The sequence below is a fragment of the Dendrobium catenatum genome, unplaced genomic scaffold (assembly GCF_001605985.2).
Source record: "Dendrobium catenatum unplaced genomic scaffold, ASM160598v2 fragScaff_scaffold_784, whole genome shotgun sequence".
Taxonomy (NCBI): domain Eukaryota; kingdom Viridiplantae; phylum Streptophyta; class Magnoliopsida; order Asparagales; family Orchidaceae; genus Dendrobium; species Dendrobium catenatum.
Window position 1 is genome coordinate 116,323 of NW_021319246.1, and position 20,417 is coordinate 136,739.

Sequence of the window (20,417 nt, forward strand, 5' to 3'; positions counted from 1 at the left end):
CTTAAAGCAGTTAATTAATCAAAGAAAATATATTCCCAAGCAGTTTTATATATGTGCAGAAAAGAAAGTAAAACACACTGGCCACGCTCTTTTTATTTGGGGGCTTTAGCAGCTGAAGCACCTGTGCAAGCATTTACAACAATTAACATTTATTATTAACTTAGCCCCCCTTTTTATTGTCCTGCATGAGCGTGGCCACCTGCAAAAAAATTATGTGAACATCCAGATCGAACCTAACCTAAGGGTAATCTAGTCGCCAAACACATCAATCCATCCACAGAGTGCAGAAAAGTAAGCAGACACAGCAAAGCAATTTCATCCAGAACATGCAGTGAAAACACGAAAAACCCGGCACACAGCAGTAAAGTAAACACCGGCCTAACCTAGATCTAGAGTTGGTTGTCCTAGCACATCATCTAAAGTGTGTGTAAAAAGGTTGTGTGGCTGGGGTAGGTCCTAAAGTAGGTGGTTTGTTAACGTTGTCTAAAGTTTTAAATTTGTTAAGGCTTAGAAGGAGATTGAGTTAAATTTTAAATATTAATAAATTAGGATTTTTAATTAAAGTATTTTAAGGGTTAATTGATTACTACCTTTGCTTCACACCGAGGCCATGAAGTTTATTTCACCTTCCTTGGGGCTAAATTAATAGCCTCGTAGGCCTGGGTTACCCAGTAGCAATCGGGATTAATTAAGTTACTTTAAATTGGCACACTCAATTTGGAGTTTCCTATGGGAAGTTATGATTTTTAGAAGTTCTGGCCCGTTCTGACCTAAGGTCACCTAAGATGTTGAATCCTTGGTTTTAGCTAGATTATGGAGGTTTGATGTTTCTAGGAAGTGATAGAACCTAATTGAAGTCACTATCCACTAAGTTGATTAATCAAGAATTCTCTATAATTAACTGTTAATTTTAGGAATTTTACACATTCGTAGGGAGTATCAAATTACTACAACTAAGGGATCTACTTAAGGGTTTGAACCCAAATGAGCCCTAAACTCCTTGGGATCAATTCCAAAGGGTTATAAATGACCCAAGGACAGATCAACAAGTGTTTAAAACCCTTTTGGGATTTTTAAGATTTAATTACAGTTGGTTAGACCCGAATTAACTAAGGACCAAGCTAAGACAAGTCTAAAGATCAATTTGAGAGGGTTTCAATTCTTATTGGTTAGGTGGTCAATTTAAGGACAATTAAGGACATTTTAATGGATTTTAGGAGTTAAGAAAAGTTCATTATCAATTGATTAGGGTTAACAGGCCATTTCTAAGAAGGATTTTTGGGGCTCCTACTTGGGGAACCAAATAAATTCCAAATAATGAAATTTGGGCCATAGGATCACTTGAACCTAAGGACTAAACCCTCCAAATTTGAGCTCAAAATGAAGCACACTAAGGTGGTCAACCAAACCACCAAGGTGAGCTCTAAGTCACCTTCAAATCACTATGGGGGTCTATCCTAGGCTTGGAGTGGGGCAAAATCAATGGCTCTACACTCCTCACCTACACATCATCAACACACCAAAAATCACACCCTAAATCCCATTGGATAGGTCTATACCCTTTTTGAATTTAAGGGTCAAACCATGACCCTTAAACTTAAAAAAATTAGGGAAAATGCCCTTAAACAACTTAAAATGGGGAGATAAAATTTGGGCATGTCATAAACATGTCCAATTTCAATCCCCCAAAATTCCAGACCTGGTGGACATGTATTTAAAAAGTAATTAAAGAAATTCATAAAATGCTCAGATTGAAATTAAACCTAAGACTGACCTAACCAAGATTTGAAACCATAGGGCTTTTGTAGAGCTCCGTGAGAACTTTCCAATGAGCCTAAGAACACCTAATTTGGACAAGTGTGCAGGGAGTTATGAATTTTTGAAGTTCCCTTGAATTTCTGGATTTATTAATCCGGCAATTATACAGTCAGCAGCCATTACCACGCGGCGCGCACTAATTCGCCAGGCAATGATTGGCGCTAACCGTTAACAGCCGATTAACCACAGCCATCGGATGGCGGATCGAACGGTGGGATCGAAGGCGCTCCGATACCGCGGGATCTAATCCGAGCCGTTGATCAAGATCAACGGCTGGGATTTCGTCTTCAACCTCCCGCTCGTATCCGAGACCACAGAGCTTCTTCGGCTTGATCCGGGCGATCCCGCCGGCGAACTCTGATGAAATTTAATAGGGAGGATCAGGACGGTGGAAACTTCCAATCCAACGGTGGAGATCCGTTGGGGTGAAGGTTTCCTTCACACTTGACCAAACTACCTAACTAGGGAGCTCGGGATGAAGAGATTACCGCAGAGAAGGCCTCAACGAATGAGCTTCTCTATCAGGAAGCTTCAGGGGACAGTGGCGAATAGTTCTCCTTCAGGCGTCGGGGTCAGAGGATGGCCGGAGGTGCGACTTCGAGCGGGACGCCGAAGGCTTTCACGGGCGCTTGCTCGAACGGAAGGAGGGATCGATCTTTAGGCTCGAAGGAAGCTTCCAGGAGTTCGAAGGAGCTCTGGGGATCGAACGAGAGCGAATGCTAATGCCTCGTGAGGTCTGGCGAGCTCAGGGGTATTCGGCCACCCTTCGGGAGCTTGGACGGCCGGGATTGAACTGGGGAAGGCTCGGATCGCTACCAGGTGGACGATGGCGACGTCCAGAAGGGATCGTGGAGATCAAATCGCTGGGCAGCAGCCTTGAGCCAAGGATTGTCTGGGGGGACCACCAGAACTTAAATTCCATTGGCTCCGACCGCCGTCGGCCATGGCCTGGGTCGGGTTGACCGGGGGAGACCGATGGGACATGCTGGAGCTAAGGGTGAAGTCAATTTGCTTAGGGAGGCCTGGATCGAACTGGTGACTGGGTTGGACCCAAACCTGCTCGGTTCGAGTCGAATTGAGCTCGATCCGAGCCAGGCTAGACCCTGGGCTTGGTATGGGAGGTAGGTCTGGGTCTGGTGCACCCAATGCAAGTGGGAATTGGGTCCAATTTGATCTGAGCTGGGAGATGGCTCGGGTCCAAGTGTTTTTGGCTACTTTGGGTTAGCCTTACTCTTGACCCAAGCTAGCCCAAGGCATGGGCTGGCTGGAGGAGATGTATTGAACCTAGGGCCACCTATGGGAGGTGTTGGTCGAGTTCAATTGGGCTTAGGTTGAGAGTTGGCTCAATCCCAAGTGCTTTTGGGCACTTTGGGATAGCCTAACTCTTGACACAAGTGAGCCCAAGGGTTGGGCTGATCAAGGAAGGTGTATTGGGTATTGGAAACTCAATAGCACCTTGATTTGGATTCAATTTGGTTAAGATCAAAAGATGGCTCAAGGGAGGCCTCTTCTTGGTCACTTGGTCAAGCCATATGGCTAACCAAGTGAGCCCAAGGCTTGGGTCACCAAGAGGGGTCTCTTGGGTACCCAAGAGGTTATCCCATACATTCAAAGGACTTGGAATGGACTTGATTCAAAAATTTGAAAGAAGAAGGGTGTATGGGTCCATGGGTCAAACTTGGTTGACTTGGTCAACCAGGTTGACCCAGGGTCTACGTTTGAGTTCAACAAGTTGAGTTTAACATTTTAAATTTTTGAAGTGGTTTCAAAGAGTTTGGAATTGATTTGATTTGAAATGGCCATTTGAAATCCCATAAGGGTATTTTGGTCAATTTGACCTATTGGTCAACTAGGGTCAAAAATAGATCTAAAAAATGCAGTTTACTGTTCAGTGGGTTAAAATCAAGAGTCTGGAAGTGGTTGAAGGCTTTGATAAAGGCTCGAAGATCAAAATCTCAAAGGGGTTAGGTTCAGTGGTATAGGCTGTAAATATTTGAAGGTTTTACAGCCTTTGAATTTTAATTCAGAATTCTGGGGTTAGAGACCTCAGAATAGGCTCAAAATTGGAGGGTAAACCTCTAGAGACATGTCTTATCACTTTGCAAGTGATAGACCTGAATCAGAGACCATTTGACTGGGTTTTGAAAATGTTTGAAAATTCTTTGAAAAGGGTCTTTAGGACAAGACCTTAGGACTTTGGATTTGAGTTTGGATTTCTGGATTTGGAATGGATTTCAAGTTTGAATGATTAATATTGGGGTATCCAAACATTTACAATCATGTTGGTGATTGTTAATGAATGGATAGGGTCAAAGCTAGATCAAAGTAGAATCAAAGTCTAAGTTAAATTTTGGATTCTCAAGTGGATTGAATCAAAGTTTGGATGTGTTTGAAATTTGAATTAATTGGGGTTTGAGTTGAATGAAGTTTGAGATTTAAATTGATCAAAGGTTGAAGTTGATCAAAAGGTAGAAATTGATCTGAAGTTGGAGTTGATCAAAGATAGGGATTGATTTGAGTTAGATCAGCCCTAAGATCTAAAGGGGTTTAGGATCTAGGATCTAAGGGAACCCCTAGGCTCTAGAGTGGGCCCTAAGGTCTGGCTCTAAGAAAGGATCCTAAGGTCTAGAGTGGATCCTAGGGTCTAGAATTAATCTGGAGTTTGGAAGGGCCTTAGTGACCTCATACCAAAAATGAGGTCAACAGTATCAGAGCTTGTGTTCAAAATCAAATCATAAGTTTAGACAATTTTTTAAAAAATGAGCATGGCTACACTTAGAACAACGTGAATTAGCACAACTAAATGTAAAGTGTTTAAACAGTTTCTTTTGTGTACTTATGTCAGAAGACTACATGTGGGTTTTCACTTGTAAAAGTAGAAATAACATATTGGATAGACCCTGTATTACTTATTAATGGACAAATAAAGTAAAGAAATCTAGACTAAACATCTTGTTACATGATTATGAATTATTTCGCATGAAACCAAATAAATCCATTTCTGAAATATATACAATATTTACTCGAATTGTCACTTTTTACATGTATTGAGTAGGGAACTAATGAATAATGAAATTGTTAGTAAGATTCTTCATTATTTGCCTACTGTATATGATGCTAAAATAATTGCAATTATAGAGTCTAAAGATTTGAATGTTTACTCTATTGATAATCTTCTTGGTTCACTAATTGCTTACGCATAAGGAGTGAGTCAAAAGAAGATTGATGCATGTGAAAATCAAAAGGAGAAGAACATTGCACTAAAAATGGAGGAGTTGGAGAGTGATCAATCATAACCTAAGATTGAGGACGACATTGCTTTAATGACAAGACATTTTAGAAGCTTTCTAAAAAGGAAGCAAAAGAGATGCCAATAGTGGAACATAGGTAAATTTAATAAGAATGCTAAGGTTTCAAATAATATGATTTATTATGAATGTAGAAAACCTGGACACATAAAGTCAAATTGCCCAAACCTAAAATCCACTCCTAGCAAGGAGAAAATAGAGGAGAAACCAAATGTGAAAATGCATGCTAATCTGAATACAAAATTATAAGAACTGTTGAGAGAATATAAATTCCTTAGGAAAGATCATGCATTGATAGATAACAACCACATGACCTTACTTGATGAATTTGTTAACTTGAATAAGGAGAATGAGACCTTAAAATCATCCCATGCTCAATTAAAAAAAAGAATTGAAAATTTTTAAGAATGAATCTGAGAGATGAGAGCATTATTTGAATTTTGATAAGAAAATACTAAAAGATTTAAACATATTTTTGAAATTGAAAGTGCAAGCTCTCAAGGAAAATAGGAAACCACCAACACTTGAAAATTTTACTAATCATATTTTGTATCCAAAATTTATACAACCCAGGAAGAGACAAAGTAATTATAAAAGATTAAGAAATCTAATTCTTAGAGTCAAATATTATTTTTGTGGCATGTTTAGACATATAGCACACACTTGTACTTTGGATAGGAAAACTCATTTAGTATGGAAACCTAAGATGCATAAACCTAGACATATCATATATGCGTCTAGTTTTATTTTGCTAAAAGAAGAACTCAAACTTATTTGGGTTCACAGGTCTAACATTTGATAGTTTTTGTAGGCATGCTCTCATATAAGGCCTCGTGAGAGCATTTGGTACCTGGATAGCAGTTGCTCAAAGCATATGACTGGAGATACTAAGTAATTTATATCGCTAGAAGCCAGAAGTGGAGACAGGGTTACACTTTGGATAACACCATTAGAAAGTTGATTGGATCATGTATGATTGGAAACTTGTAAATTTTTTTCATAAAAAAATGTACTACTTGTAGAAGGCTTAAAGCATAATCTGTTGAGTATTAGCCAGCTATGTGATAAAGGATACAATATAAATTTTTTTCTTACTAGCTATATATTAAGCCTATATGGTAATGATGTTTTGCATGATTTAAGGGTAAATAATGTTTATATGCTAGATTTAAATTATATAAAAACTTATAATGCTTTTTGTTTGAAAATTATTTATGATGAGTCATGGCTATTGCATGGGAGACTTTGTCACTCTAGCATGAAAAACCTTAGGAGAATTACCCAAAAGAACTTAGTAAGAGGTATACCAAAATTAGACTTTACCAAGTACCACCTTTGTGATGCATGTCAATTAGAAAAATAGGTGAAGTCCTCTTTTTAGTCCAATAATGATCTTAGAACTAGTAAATCTTTGGAGATTTTATATATGGATCTTTTTGGATCCGTTAGAACTGAAAGTCTAAGAGGAAAGATATACATATTTTTTATAGTATATGATTTTTTTAGATTCACTTGGGTTAAATTTTTATATCATAAGATTGAATCATTTAAAGAGTTTAGAGATTTTTTTACTAGGATTCAGAGAAAACTAGGATGTGAGATTTTAAAAATCCAAAGTGATCACGACGGTGAATTTAAAAATAAAAATTTTAAGAATTTTTATAAAGAGAAAGGAATTGATCATAATTTTTTTGCATCTAGAATCCCTCAGAAGAATGGCATAGTTGAAACAAAGAATAGAATATTAATAGAAGTCGCTCGGGCCTTGTTGGCAGAATATTCACTTCCTAAATATTTTTGGGCTGAAGTGGTTAACACTGTACGTAATGTTCTGAATAGGATGAAAATCAAATCAAAATTGAACAAAACACCTTATGAGCTTCTTAAGGAGAGAACACCTAATTTCTCACGTTTGTATATTTTGGATGTAGGTGTTCATACACAATAATGAAAATCTACCGTAGGAAAATTTGATCCAAAATCAGATGAAGGAATTTTTCTTAGATACTCTAGTGTTAGAAAATCTTATAGAGTATTTAACAAAAGAACCTTGGTAGTTAAGGAGACCACATATATTATATTTGATGAATATGGAATTTTAAAAGAGCTAAATTTGGAAGATGATAAGATAAAAAATAACTCTCAAAAGATTGAGAAGATTATTTTGGATGAAAAATTGGAGATAGAAAACCCGTTGCCTAGAGATTTAAGATTTACTTAAAACCATCCAAAGGAATTGATTTTAGGTCAACCTAATGAGGGTGTTAGGACTAGGTGTGGACTAAGAAAAGAAGTCAATCATTTTTCCTTTATTTCAATGATAAAACCCATAAATATAGATCAATCACTTTTAGATGAATTTTGGATTTTGGCAATGTAAGAAGAATAAAATCAATTTGTAAGAAATAAAGTTTTGAAATTAATTGCAAGGCTAAAAGATTAAAGTGTAGTTGGAACTAAGTGGGTATTTAAGAACAAAATGAGTGACTCAAGAGTTATTATTAGAAATAAGGCTAGATTGGTCGCTAAGGGGTATAATCAGATTAAAGGAATTGATTTTGAATAGACTGTTGCCTCTGTAGCAAGACTTAAAGTAATTAGGGTTTAGCCTTTGCATGTTTAGAGGATTCAAATTATTTTAAATGGATGTTAAAAGTTCCTTTTTGAATGGAGTGATTCAAGAGGATGTTTATATTGAATAATATTAAGGTTTTGAAAATTTAAAATATCCAAATCATGTTTATAAATTGAAAAAGGCATTGTATGGATTAAAACAGGCACCTAGGGCTTGGTATGAGAGGTTGAGCACTTTCCTACCTGAGAGATCTTTAGAAAAAGGAAGTGTGGACACCACTCTCTTTTTAAAGAAATTGGGAGATGATATACTCATTGTATAAATTTATGTTAACGATATCATCTTTGAATCTATAAATAAAAATATTTATGATAATTTTTCTAAAATAATGAGTAGTGAATTTAAGATGAGTCTAATGGGAGATTTGAGTTACTTTTTAGATTTTAGCATTAAGTAAATTGAGGAATGAATATTTCTTAGTCAGTCAAAGTACGTTAAGGACATTCTCAAAAATATGAAATGAATAATGCTAACCTATTAGTACACCTATGAGTTTCTCAGTTCAGTTGGATAAGGACCCAAAGGGAAAATTTGTTGATCAAAAGAAATTTAGGGGAATAATTGGATCATTGCTTTACTTAACTACTAGTAGACTCGATGTTATGTTTAGCATTTATTTGTGTGCTAGATTTTAATCAGATCCAAAAGAATCACATTTGACAACAGTGAAAAGAATTTTGAGATATCACTTAAGAACTCAGAACTTAGGGATTTGGTATCCTAAGTTCAGCTCTTCATTTAAAAAAATTGGATATTCAGATTCAGACTTTATAGGTTATAGGGTTGATCGAAAGAGCATATCTAGAACATGTCAATTTATTGAAAATTCTTTAGTTTCTTGGTCTAGTAGAAAATAGAATTTTGTAGCCCTATCTACTGCTGAAGCTGATTACATTGCCTTAGTAAGTTGTGTGGAACAAGTTCTTTGGTTAAAATAATAATTGATTTATTTAAGATTTATAATAGGCATAGTTCCAATTTATTGTGATAACACTAGTGCCATTTGCATTCCAAAAAATCTTATTCAACATTCTAGAACCAAACATATAGACATAAGGCATCATTTCATAAGGGATCTTGTATCCAAAGGAGAAATAGAACTGAACCAAGTTTCAACTAAAAATTAACTTGCAGTCATTTTCATTGAAAATCAACTTACAGACATTATTATATAACCACTAGCCTTTGATAATTTTAGTACATTAAGAATAAGGCTTGGTGTGATTGATCTGAATGCTTAATTAAAAATTTTCTGCAAAGTTGATTTGTGTGTTTTATGTTTTTGTATTTTATGTGCATATTTATGTTTGTGATTTTGTGTTTTTATATTTTGTGTGATTTTGAAAGATTTAACATCAGATTTTCTATTTTTGATCGATCATGCAAATTTTTCTAAGTGTTCTATGCATATTGTATGAAATTATTTTTTGTCATGTACAAATTCTATAGCATTTCGATCATTATTTTGAATTGATTACATAATATTTTTCATTTTCAATACATATCATAATGTACGATATTTATATCATCCTAGATGATTTGTATATTTCCTATACACGTATGTAGACGGTTATATGGGCAGAATCAGTTACTATAACTAATCGTACATACGAACCTGTAGTTCATACATACGAACATGTGTCATTTAATATGGGGGAAAAATCTAATTGTCATTAAAATTATCTTAAAAAATATATCATCCCAGATGAATACTTGTTCGTCTGTATGATTGTATGGTCAAAAATCATGTACAAAAGGATACCTCATAAATTGTGTGATTATGAAAAGTCATTTTATTTCAAACGAATTCGTTCGTATATATGAAATTTATTTTTATGCGTACGAACCTATCAATCGTACTATATGAACCAATTTTTATATGTACAAAAGATCATTTTTCTTTAAATATGAGAGCTTTAGAATTCATCTTCATTCACTTCAATAGCCTCTTTTAAATCCTTCTCAACTTAGCAATGGCCAGTTCTAGCAAGAGCGGTAGACTCACAAGGGTCCATCTTCTAGGAGTGGAGACGATGACTTTCTATTTAAAGCAAATGAGGATTCTTTTATTAGGTTTGTCTCTTCAAAAATCACTCTTTCAAGAATCCTAATTCAAAAAAATATTAACTTTTAAGTGATGCCCCTTTTCGCTGCCACCCAATTTATTTTTATCATGACCCTGATACATGCATATAACAAGGAAACATTTCACTACTTTCTAGCCAACATGTCCTTTAGTACTGAACAAAGTAGAATTAAATCTTATATACTGAAAAAGAGGGTAGAGATCACTAAGGAAGATTTGGGAACTATTTTGCACTTAAGGACTCAAGGAGATAAAGCCCACACTTTGACTTCTATATCTGATTTTAACTAGACTAAAATAAATAAAGTTATTAGATAGATTGAACAAGTGTGTCATTTACCTTGGGTCTCTACTTTGAACCAAAATGCAAGGATTATCCAGCATGTTCTTAGAACCTCCATAATTCTTAAAGTTTGTGACCATATCAATATTACTACCCTTCTGTCCATTGTCACTTACCTTATCATGATTGGTCAAGCTACAGATGAAGCCCAACTTATTATTGACTATATTCATGGGCTTTCTGAAATTGGACATGTCTCACATAAAAGGAAGAAGAACATTACTTTAGGACACCTAGTGACCTATATCCTTGAGAAGAAGTACAATCTTACTCATCTTGATCCTCAACTTGCATTGCCTATCTACTTCACTGATACCTCATTTCGAGCACTTTTTGGGAGAGAGGATACAAATGAGGATTATGAGGGAGAAGGGGGAGAACCTTCACTTGTGCCTACTCATGAACCTGACTTTCAAGAGATTGTCCAGCACTCTGATAGACTAGAGAGTCAATTTGATCAGTGCTTTGTCAAATTCAGGCTCATCTAAATCAGTAGGATGCACATTACCAACAGAACATGGGTTGGATTCGAGGTAAGTTTGACTCGGTGAACATCAATGTGGCTATGATGAATAGCTATTTTTTTATCTTCAACCAGCCACCTCCTCCAAACCAGGCCCCCTCAGATATATAGATGTACTTCTTATGTGTTATCTTTGGCAATCCTTAGTTATGTGATGTGATGACTTCTATAGTTTTTTCTTTGATTGTCCTTTGCTTTTATTTTCATTTTTGATATTATGTTGTGTTTGTATTGATATCATCTGAGCGTTAATGTATCTCTATAGTAATTTGATATCAATAAAATATGTCTTGCTTTGTTTAGTTGAATTTTTTCTCTATTTGAAATATTAGTTTGACTATATGATAATCCTAACTTAATTGATCTAAAAAAGTGTTATAATATGATCTGCAATATAAAAGTTAATTTCATTAGAAAAACTAATTTATACAAAAGATATAAGTTAATTTATAACTTGATTAAGTTAAGGTTATCAATCTCATATTTCTTTTTAAGCATACACAATTTTAATATTATTATAGCAATTTTAATGTCTTATTATTATTTTATTTCTCTTTTCAATATAAATATATTTGTACTTAGAGAAGTTTGAGTCTTTAGATTATTGATTTTAGAAAGATTAATTAAAAATAGAGAAATGTACAAGTGTATAAAAATCAAAAGAATGCGCAATGGTTCGCAAATTGAAAAGATGCACAAAATTAGCCCAAATACAAAAAAGATGCACAAAGTGTGTCACAAATACCAAAAAGATGCACAATGTCGCCAAATAAGTATATTCATAATATTCTTTCCTCTATCTTTTAATTTTTAATTTTAAATTAATCTAATATTCAATTATATTTTGTATTAGAAATTTACTTAAATTAATCTTCATTTCGTCACATTTGCAATATTTTTCCTTATCTAATTGTCTAAAATGTTTCATGACCTTGATATATTTATCTTATATATGTTATATTTTAATTTAAATGTTATAAATCTTTAATATACTCTAATGAATAGTAATCTTGTTATTGCAATTATAAATCTCTTTCAAGATCAATTATCAAAGGCTTCGCATATGACTTCTTAAATTTTTTTTTTTCTTCTTCCTTCTTTTTTTACTGTCAAAAAGTGGGAGACATATTATTTATGTTTGTGTGCATTTAATTTTTTTTTAAGTTTGAAGTGTTTTGTAAGTTTTTGAAGTGTTTTTGTGAGATTATGTAAAATAATAAAAAAAAATTATTTGTTCTTAATAGAAATTCCCTTATATTCACATGCTTATTTATTTAGGGTGAGTTAAGGAGAAATTTAGAATTTTTAATTTCATTCAAAAAATAATTATTTTACCATCATAAAAAAAGAGGAGATTGTTGAGGTAGTTGCTACTTAGTTTTGCTTGTGTGATATTCTTGCAACTTGTATATTTTTAATGATTCCAAATATTATTGATTTGATTATTATTTCTCATAACATATTTTGGAAGAATTGTTTTGTTTTTGTGTATACTAATATTTCAGGGAAATCATACTCTGAATTATTGAAGCCTTCAAATCAAGATAAGTTTAGAGTTTATTATAATTGAAGTTTATATTTTTTATTTTATTGAGTCTGAGATAGTGTGATTATAATTGAGTAACTTAGCACACACACACCGGGGGAGAGTTTTAAAATTTATATTTTTAAACTAATTATATTGTACAATATCACTTTATACGGGATGATCTGGTCAATTATTTTCCCCAATGAGAAGTGGAACGAACAGAAATGAAAATATTTTTTCTAAGTATGGATCGTACGGGACAATCCCAGTTTTGTACAGGGATGAATGTCCCGATTTGTTCTCAAGAACTAATCGTACGGGATGATCCCACATTTATACATGGATAAATGTCTCAAGTTCGTTCTCAAGAATTGATCGTACGGGACAATCCCACCTTTGAATAGGGACAAACGACTCAGTTTCATTCATGCATAAAAATTTTTTCTATGTCCTGATCATATGGGATGATCATAGTTTTTATACAGGGATGAACACCTCTATTTATTCTCGGACGAAGATTATACGGGATTATCTTAGTGTTTATATAAAGACAAACGCCTCTATTTTATTCTCAAATAAATATCATACGGGATGATCCCAGGTTTGTACAATGATGAACATCTCAGGTTCGTTCTTATATATTTCATCATATCATTTCATACATATGAAATTTAAAAATTTTCTATTCATCCCGAATGAAAATAGTTTGTACCTGATGATGATCATGTATGAAATAATTTCGTACTGATTCACAACATGATCGTATGCAATAAAATTTGAACTATTCCTATGTACGAACATACGATCGTACTGTAAGATCGTGTACGTTCAAAATTGAAAACTTCAATTTTTTGGATGATTTTTCATGTATTTTGTATAAAATGTCCTATAAAACTGACATGAGAGAAATCTTATCTAGACTTATCTATGTGATTTTTCAAGGGCAATTATAGAAAAAAGTGTGAGAGAGTGTTTGAGTGAGATTTCTTACAAGTGGAGTGTGAAGGGTTCACAAAGTTACTCAAAGGTAAGGATCTCTTTGTAATTGTGGTTATCACTCTTCCTATTGTCTTTCTAGATTGCTCATGAGAAGAACTTTAAATAAGATCTGATACTCTACCGACACTTGGGGGGTGTGAAAGGATGAAGGTTCTCTTCCTACACTTGGAGAGTGTGAATAGCCGACTATTCTCTTCCTACACTTATAAAGTGGAACAGACGGTGGTTCTCTGCCTACACTTGGAAAGTGTGAACAGATCATGGTTCTCTACCAACACTTATAGAGTGTGAAAGGAAGATGGTTCTCTACCGCACAGAGGATTGGTGGAAGAGAGTTTTGTGAAGGCTTCTCCACCTTGCTGTGGGGGCAAAAGGAGAGACACTTATGGTAATAGTGTAATACCTGAAGAGGAGTCTTCAGAGAGTGGATGTTGTTCATGTTTGACCGAATCACTATAAATCTTTATGTTATTTTAATTTTGCATTTTATTTACTGCAAGTTATTTTTTTTTGGGTTGAAAATTTTATTTTAAAACTATAATTAACTTGCTTTAAGAATCAACAGATTTAAATTTTTTAAAATCCAAGAGAACTTTTAAAATTAACAATTCACCCCCCCCCCCCTCCCCTCTTCGTTAACCTTGGGACATTAGTTTATGTTTAACAATCTAATCAAGATTCAACAAGAATCAATAGCAAGCTCGTAAAAATGACAAGAGGCATAAAATGAGCCCAAAACTAAAAAGATGCATAATGACTGCCAAATAATAGTAAGGTATATAAAATATATCAAAAATCAAAAGATGCATAAAGTGCTCCAAATAATTGAAAAAGATGTATAAAATGAGCCCACAAAGAAATAAGCTTCCATCTCTTTTAAATCTTTAAATCTTAGAAGAATCCATGTACCACTTGATATCTTCAAAAACTTGAATTTAAAAATCATGATTTTTGGTTAATTACTTTACAATATTATTATATTAGATATTTTTCTAAGATGAGGTTTAAAAAGATCACTTTTCATATCTAATTTCTTTTTTGAATTAGATTTTTATTTAAAAAGATATTTAAATTGTAAGGAGTCCGAGCTATGGTTAACAAGATCAGTTTTATACCCTTTTTGGATTTCAGTATAATCGATTCATTTCTCACTAATTTTTAACCTACTCAGAAGGGAAATTTATCATTCACTGAAGTTGATCAATTCAAAAAAAAAAAATATTTTGATTTTGATTTACTATTCATTTTGTCTTGTTTTTTTTTAATTTTATGATTCTTTTATTTTTTAAAAAAACCTCCTAATCATCACATTCCATCTCCTAAGTTTTTCAATTTTTTTCTCACATCATTCAAGACCATCTAAATCGTCCTATATAATATTAACAAAAAAATCAAATCTATGATCATTATGCATCTAATAGCTAATTTGAATAAATTATTAGTGATCATACTTGATGATTTTCACTTCATCATGTATGATCCATGTGGCAAAAATGGTTTGATAATTTCATATAATTGATACGATTCTTAATGATACATCATCCTGGAAAATCCATATGTTTTTCCAAGATGATGTAGTTCGTTAATGACCGTATAGGCTAACTCCTCAGGATCATCGCCCTATGTCTAAGCATTTAGTATTATATCTTATCAGCCTGGATGGTAGGACTAACTTTTTAACCTATCATCTGGACAAATTAATTACACTTGATCATCCAAGATGATCTAACTATCATCCTAGATCTGTCTGATTCTATATAAATAACCAAAATTTAACCTTTCTCCTTCACTCCAATCTCTCCAATGTCTTCCCTCTCACTTAAGATCTAAATCAATGTAATGGCTAGAGGCAAGCAATCTTGATCAAATATTGGAAGTTTCTCCTAGCACTAGTTCAATCCAAGATTTATTGAGGCAGCTGATAAAGGTGCTTACAATATATTTAAGGATGTCGGAATCTCTCCCTCCAAAATTATTAAACAGGACCATCACTTTTAAGTACTACCTCTATTTTCTCATACCACTCTGACCTACATTCTTACTCTTATTTATCCCTTCTATCCTAAACTACTTTTTTAGTTTTTTACAAGTCCTCGAATAAAAAATGATGGTACTGCACTACAATCCTATGTTAATAGGTGACAAGTAAAAATTACCTACCAAGACTTTCATGATTTTCTACACCTGTCTACTACTGGTGAAAAAATTCATATTTTAGCTATAAATCCTGAGTTTGATTGGACCCCTGTCAACACCACCCTAAGGGAATCCATAGTAACCACCATATTGCCCAGGTTAGCACCCTAGTTTAGGATCCCCGCATCATCCAACATATACTTAGAAATGCTATCATCCCTAAAACTAGTGATCAAATCAACATTAATTCTATTATTCCTCTTATAACTTACTTCATAATGGCTAAAATGAACTTTAATGCAGTTGATCTTTTAATTTATTATCTTTTAAACTAATCAGAATAACACATCCCAAATTTAAGAGAATGCCAAATATAGCCTTAGGACACATCATAACTTTTGTCATAGAATCCAAATGCAACTTCCAATTTCCTACACTACTACATCATTTCCTAATCTTCTACTCTGATACCTCCTTTCATGTCATTCAAAGTGCCTCTCAACACTAGGCTCACTACCAAGAAGTAGATGAATATAAGGAAAGTCCAGTACCTATTCATGTACCTATCCTTATCCACCAGCAGTCCCAGATATATTAGTTGGTTGAGAGGTTTGACTAGTGGAAGGCTAAGTTTAACTCCTACGTAGCTGTGTAGGAGCAGCAACATGACCAAGAATTAGCTTTCTTTGATGCCTATATAGCCCAATAGCAGCAGCAGCATGACCAGGATATGACCTAGTTTAAGGAATAGTTTGCTTCCATTTATAGATTCTTTCAGCCACCACCACCTCCTCCACCGGATTAGGGTGGTTCCTTTTTTAGATTGCTCCTACTTTTTAATTTATTCTATTTATCCCTATGTGTGATGTTCTTTACTTCTATACTTTGTGATTCCTTTTATATATGTCATTTTCTTTTCAGTTGTTTCCTCATTTTGTGATGTTGAAAGGGTGAGTAGTAGTTTGTTGTTAATTACCTACATATTATATTTCAATGAAGCTTGTTTTCTGATCGGAATTTAGTTTGTTGACCACTTAGTGTTCCTATTTAGCATTTATTATTTTCCATTGACTTTTAAAAAATAAAATAAAAAAAAATACCTCTCCTTTTTTTTTTAAGATTAACTTAGTAAGGGTGAGCATAGAGAATAGCAAAATACTTTTGAAAACACTTTAAAAATAATGTTTGCTTTCATCAAAAAGGGGGAGATTGTTACAAATATGGGCTCAAGTTTTGTGATTTTGATGATAACAAATATTATTATTTTCTTACTATTCTATCTCCTAATAATGGAGTTTATTTGCATATATGTTTTCTATGTGTGTTAACATTTCAGGTCCAAATATGACTTGTAATGTCAATCACCTAAAAACTAGGTAGAATATGGATGAATTAATCAGTAATTTTAGTTTCAATGCTATTTTACCTTTCTTGTGTCAAAAATGTATTGTGGTGGATTCAAAAGCTAAGTGATCTTGCATACACACACACACTCAAGGGAGAGAGTTAGAGACTAAGAAAAATTCATGTTTTTTTAGTTAATCATCTTAGAAAATCTTTACGTACAGGATGATACATTTTAATCAAGAAATAAGTCACCAATCATAATTTAGACAAGATTATAAAATTTAAAATTAGTTCATATCGTACAGGATGATCCTCATCCTCCAAGATGATCCTCATCATCCTGGATGATAAATGACAATCATGCCTAAATTTATCCTGAGATTTAGGAGAACAATTATGGTAAAATTGATTTAATCTGATGGTACAAGACGATCGGTGACAATCATCCTAGATGATAGAGAACATGTATGGGATAACAAGAGATCACCACCTTTTGTACTAGACAAAAACCGTATTTTTTCAACTAATTATCCAGAATGATTGACCCCTTTTATACTAGTTGAAAGAGAATTTCATGGGATGATAAGGAATCACTAGGTATCATACTAAATAAAGTTCAATAGTTTTATACTAATTTTCCAGGTTGATATTCTACTCGTCTAGGATGATTAATTTATTTCTCTTAAACTAATCATACAAGGAAATGAAATTTATATTGGGTGAATTATTATTTTTGAACTAATTATATAGGATAATCGTGTGATCATACTGAACGATCAACCCCACCAGATTAAAATTGGGGGTTTTTATTAGCCCACTATTTAAGGATTTCTAATACTCTTATTAGAAAATCTTTTATTGTTGGATTGACTGGAGAGAAAGCTTAGAGAAGGAAGATAAGAGAGCTTTGAGAGAGAGAGAGAGAGAAAGAGAGAGAGAGAGAGAGAGAGAGAGAGAGAGAGAGATCCTTGTGAGGGGGAGTTAAGGGATTCACAAAGGTTTCTCCACAAAAGATTTCTACCATCTTCATCAAGCTTCTTCCTTAGTTCCTTGGTGGCTCTAAGGAGACTTTCATTAGCATCGGATCCAAGGTTATTTGCATACTCTAGGAGGGACTAAAAGGATTTCAAGATTCTCTACCTACTCCAAGTGGGAGTAAAAGGATTTCCATGTTCTTTGCCTACTCTAGGAGGGCGTAAAAGGATTCAAAGTACTCTACCTCACCAGGTTGGTGGAAAGATTTTATAAGGGCTTCTATGCCTTGATGTGGGGGGGGGAGGAGAGACACTACTTTTTGTGCAGTACCTAGAAATGAGGTTTTCAAGGAGTGGATGTAGTTCAAGTTAACCGAACCACTATAATTCTTGCATGTTCTTTCTATTTACTTTTCTTCATATAATTTTGGTATTTTTTTGTGATTGGTTCTGTGTTTGAAATCATTGAATTTTCTTATTGTAAAATTAGTTTTACTTCTGTATAAATTGTTTATTTTAAAATAATCAGAAAGATTTCAAAATATTTTCTTTTTACCTTAAATTTTTTTTAAAATAACCAGTTCACGCCCCCCCCCCCCCCCCCCACCCCTCCCTCTTGGTTAGCCTTGGGCAAGTTCGTAATAGTTTAACAACTCTCACAAACTTTCATTTGGGATTTTCTTAAATTTCCTAATTAAAGGGATTTCAAGATTTTTATCAAAATCAATCCTAGCTCTCTTGGAATCACCCTTAAAGATCAGGAATGACCTAAGGAGATGTTTCCAACTATTTATGGATTTTTTTTGGAAATTTAGTATATTTTAATTAATTAAAAAAATTAATTATTAATGTTAAATTAAAGGTGATTTGATGTGGCTTTTATTTTTTACATGTTAAGGGTTTAATTGTGAGCAATTAGAGGCCTTATGTGAATTTTTAGGGTTCAATATGAATTAATTATGATTTAATTAGAGTTTTAGGCCAAATCTAGGAAGGGATTTTGGGATCCCTAGTTGGTGAACCAAATGGATTCCATTTCCAGTGAAATTAGGACCATGAGATCTCCTAATCTAAAGTTTCAAACCCCTTGAATTTATGCCCAAGTGAAGTTGTTAAAGATGGATAACCAAACTGCCTAAGGCATCCTCTAGGTATCCTTTAAAAATTCTTAAGTCAGTATCTTAGGCTTGGATGGGGATGTAATCAGTGGTTCTAATCTCCTTTAAATAAGTATAATTAACACACAAAAACTTAAATCCTAAATCTCATTGGACAAATCATAAGACCAATTTGAACTTAGGGGTCAAACCATAACCCCTATGTTTAAACTGAGTCAAGCAAGCCCTTAAACTCACCAAACATAGGAGAAAAAATTTGGACATGTCAGAGATATATCCAAATTCATTCTCCCGAAGTCTAAAGCCATGGTGGCACCTATTGGACACATAAATGTAATAATATCATAAACATTCAAATTAAATTTGACATTAATATAGAAATAATTAGGGTGTGAGACCATAAGCCTTTTGAAGTTCTCCCTGAGATCTTTCTAATGAGGATCAGAACACCTAAATTGGTCAGGTGTAGAGGTAAATATTAATTTTTTTAAGTTTAGCATGACTTTTGTATTTAATTAAATCTGATTTACACAAACACCAATCCCTTTTCACACAAGTATGCACTGATTGGGTAGTCAATCATTGACATTGACTGTATTAATGTAAAATTGATCATATCCATCATATCATCAATCGAATGGATACAATTTAATGACATCTAGAACCACTAGATCTAAATATAGTCATTAATTGAGATCAATGGCTATGATTACGTCTTAAACCTCCCATAGGCACCTAAAATCGTAGGGCTTTTTTAGCTTGATCTGGGATATCTCGCTGGTAAAACTCAACTAAAATTCATGGGGAGGATTAGGAAAATGCAAACCATTAATCCAAATATTAGATTCGAGTGGGTTAATGGTTTACTTCACACTTCCCTACCACTACGTAGCTAGGAGCCATGGATCGGAATCTCACCATGTAGAAAACCCCAATGAATGGTTTTTTCTATCATGAAGCTTGAAGGGATAAAGGCCAAGATGTTTCCTTTAGATGCTAAGCCAAACATGGATAGGTTTCACTTAAGTTTCCTTGAACTAGAAGGTAGAGGTGGCTGGGAAGCTATGGAATGGCAGAGTAAGACTTGGGGAGTCTCTGGTGAAAGTTTTGAAATGCTTGGGAGTGAATGAGTCCCTCTAGTTTGAAATGCCTAACTTAAATAACTCCATGGCCATGGATGGTGGGATCTGTTGGAAAAGCTATTGGATCACTGACAATAAGAAGGGGATAACCTGGGAGACTTCCTAAGCTCAAAAGAAGCAAATCTAGACCTTAGAGAAGGTTGTACTAAGGGCTCATAAAGGGGGACCATCAGAGCTCATTTTAATTTGCTAAGGCAGCCCCCAGCAACTAACTGGGTCAGGGTATCTGGAAAGAGAACTGGACACTAGGTGAACTCAACCATGTGTTTAACCGGGCAGGAGGCATCCTAATTCACTTGGGTGTCTTGGGTTAACCCAAATATGTACTATTTGGGTCAATTTGGGTCAAGGGGAATCCAATACAAGTGTCAATTAGGTATGATACGGTCTATGGAGAAAGATGTCTTAGGTCAAAGTGGTTTTAACCACTTTAGGCTGGCCTAAAGGTAGATCCAAGTAA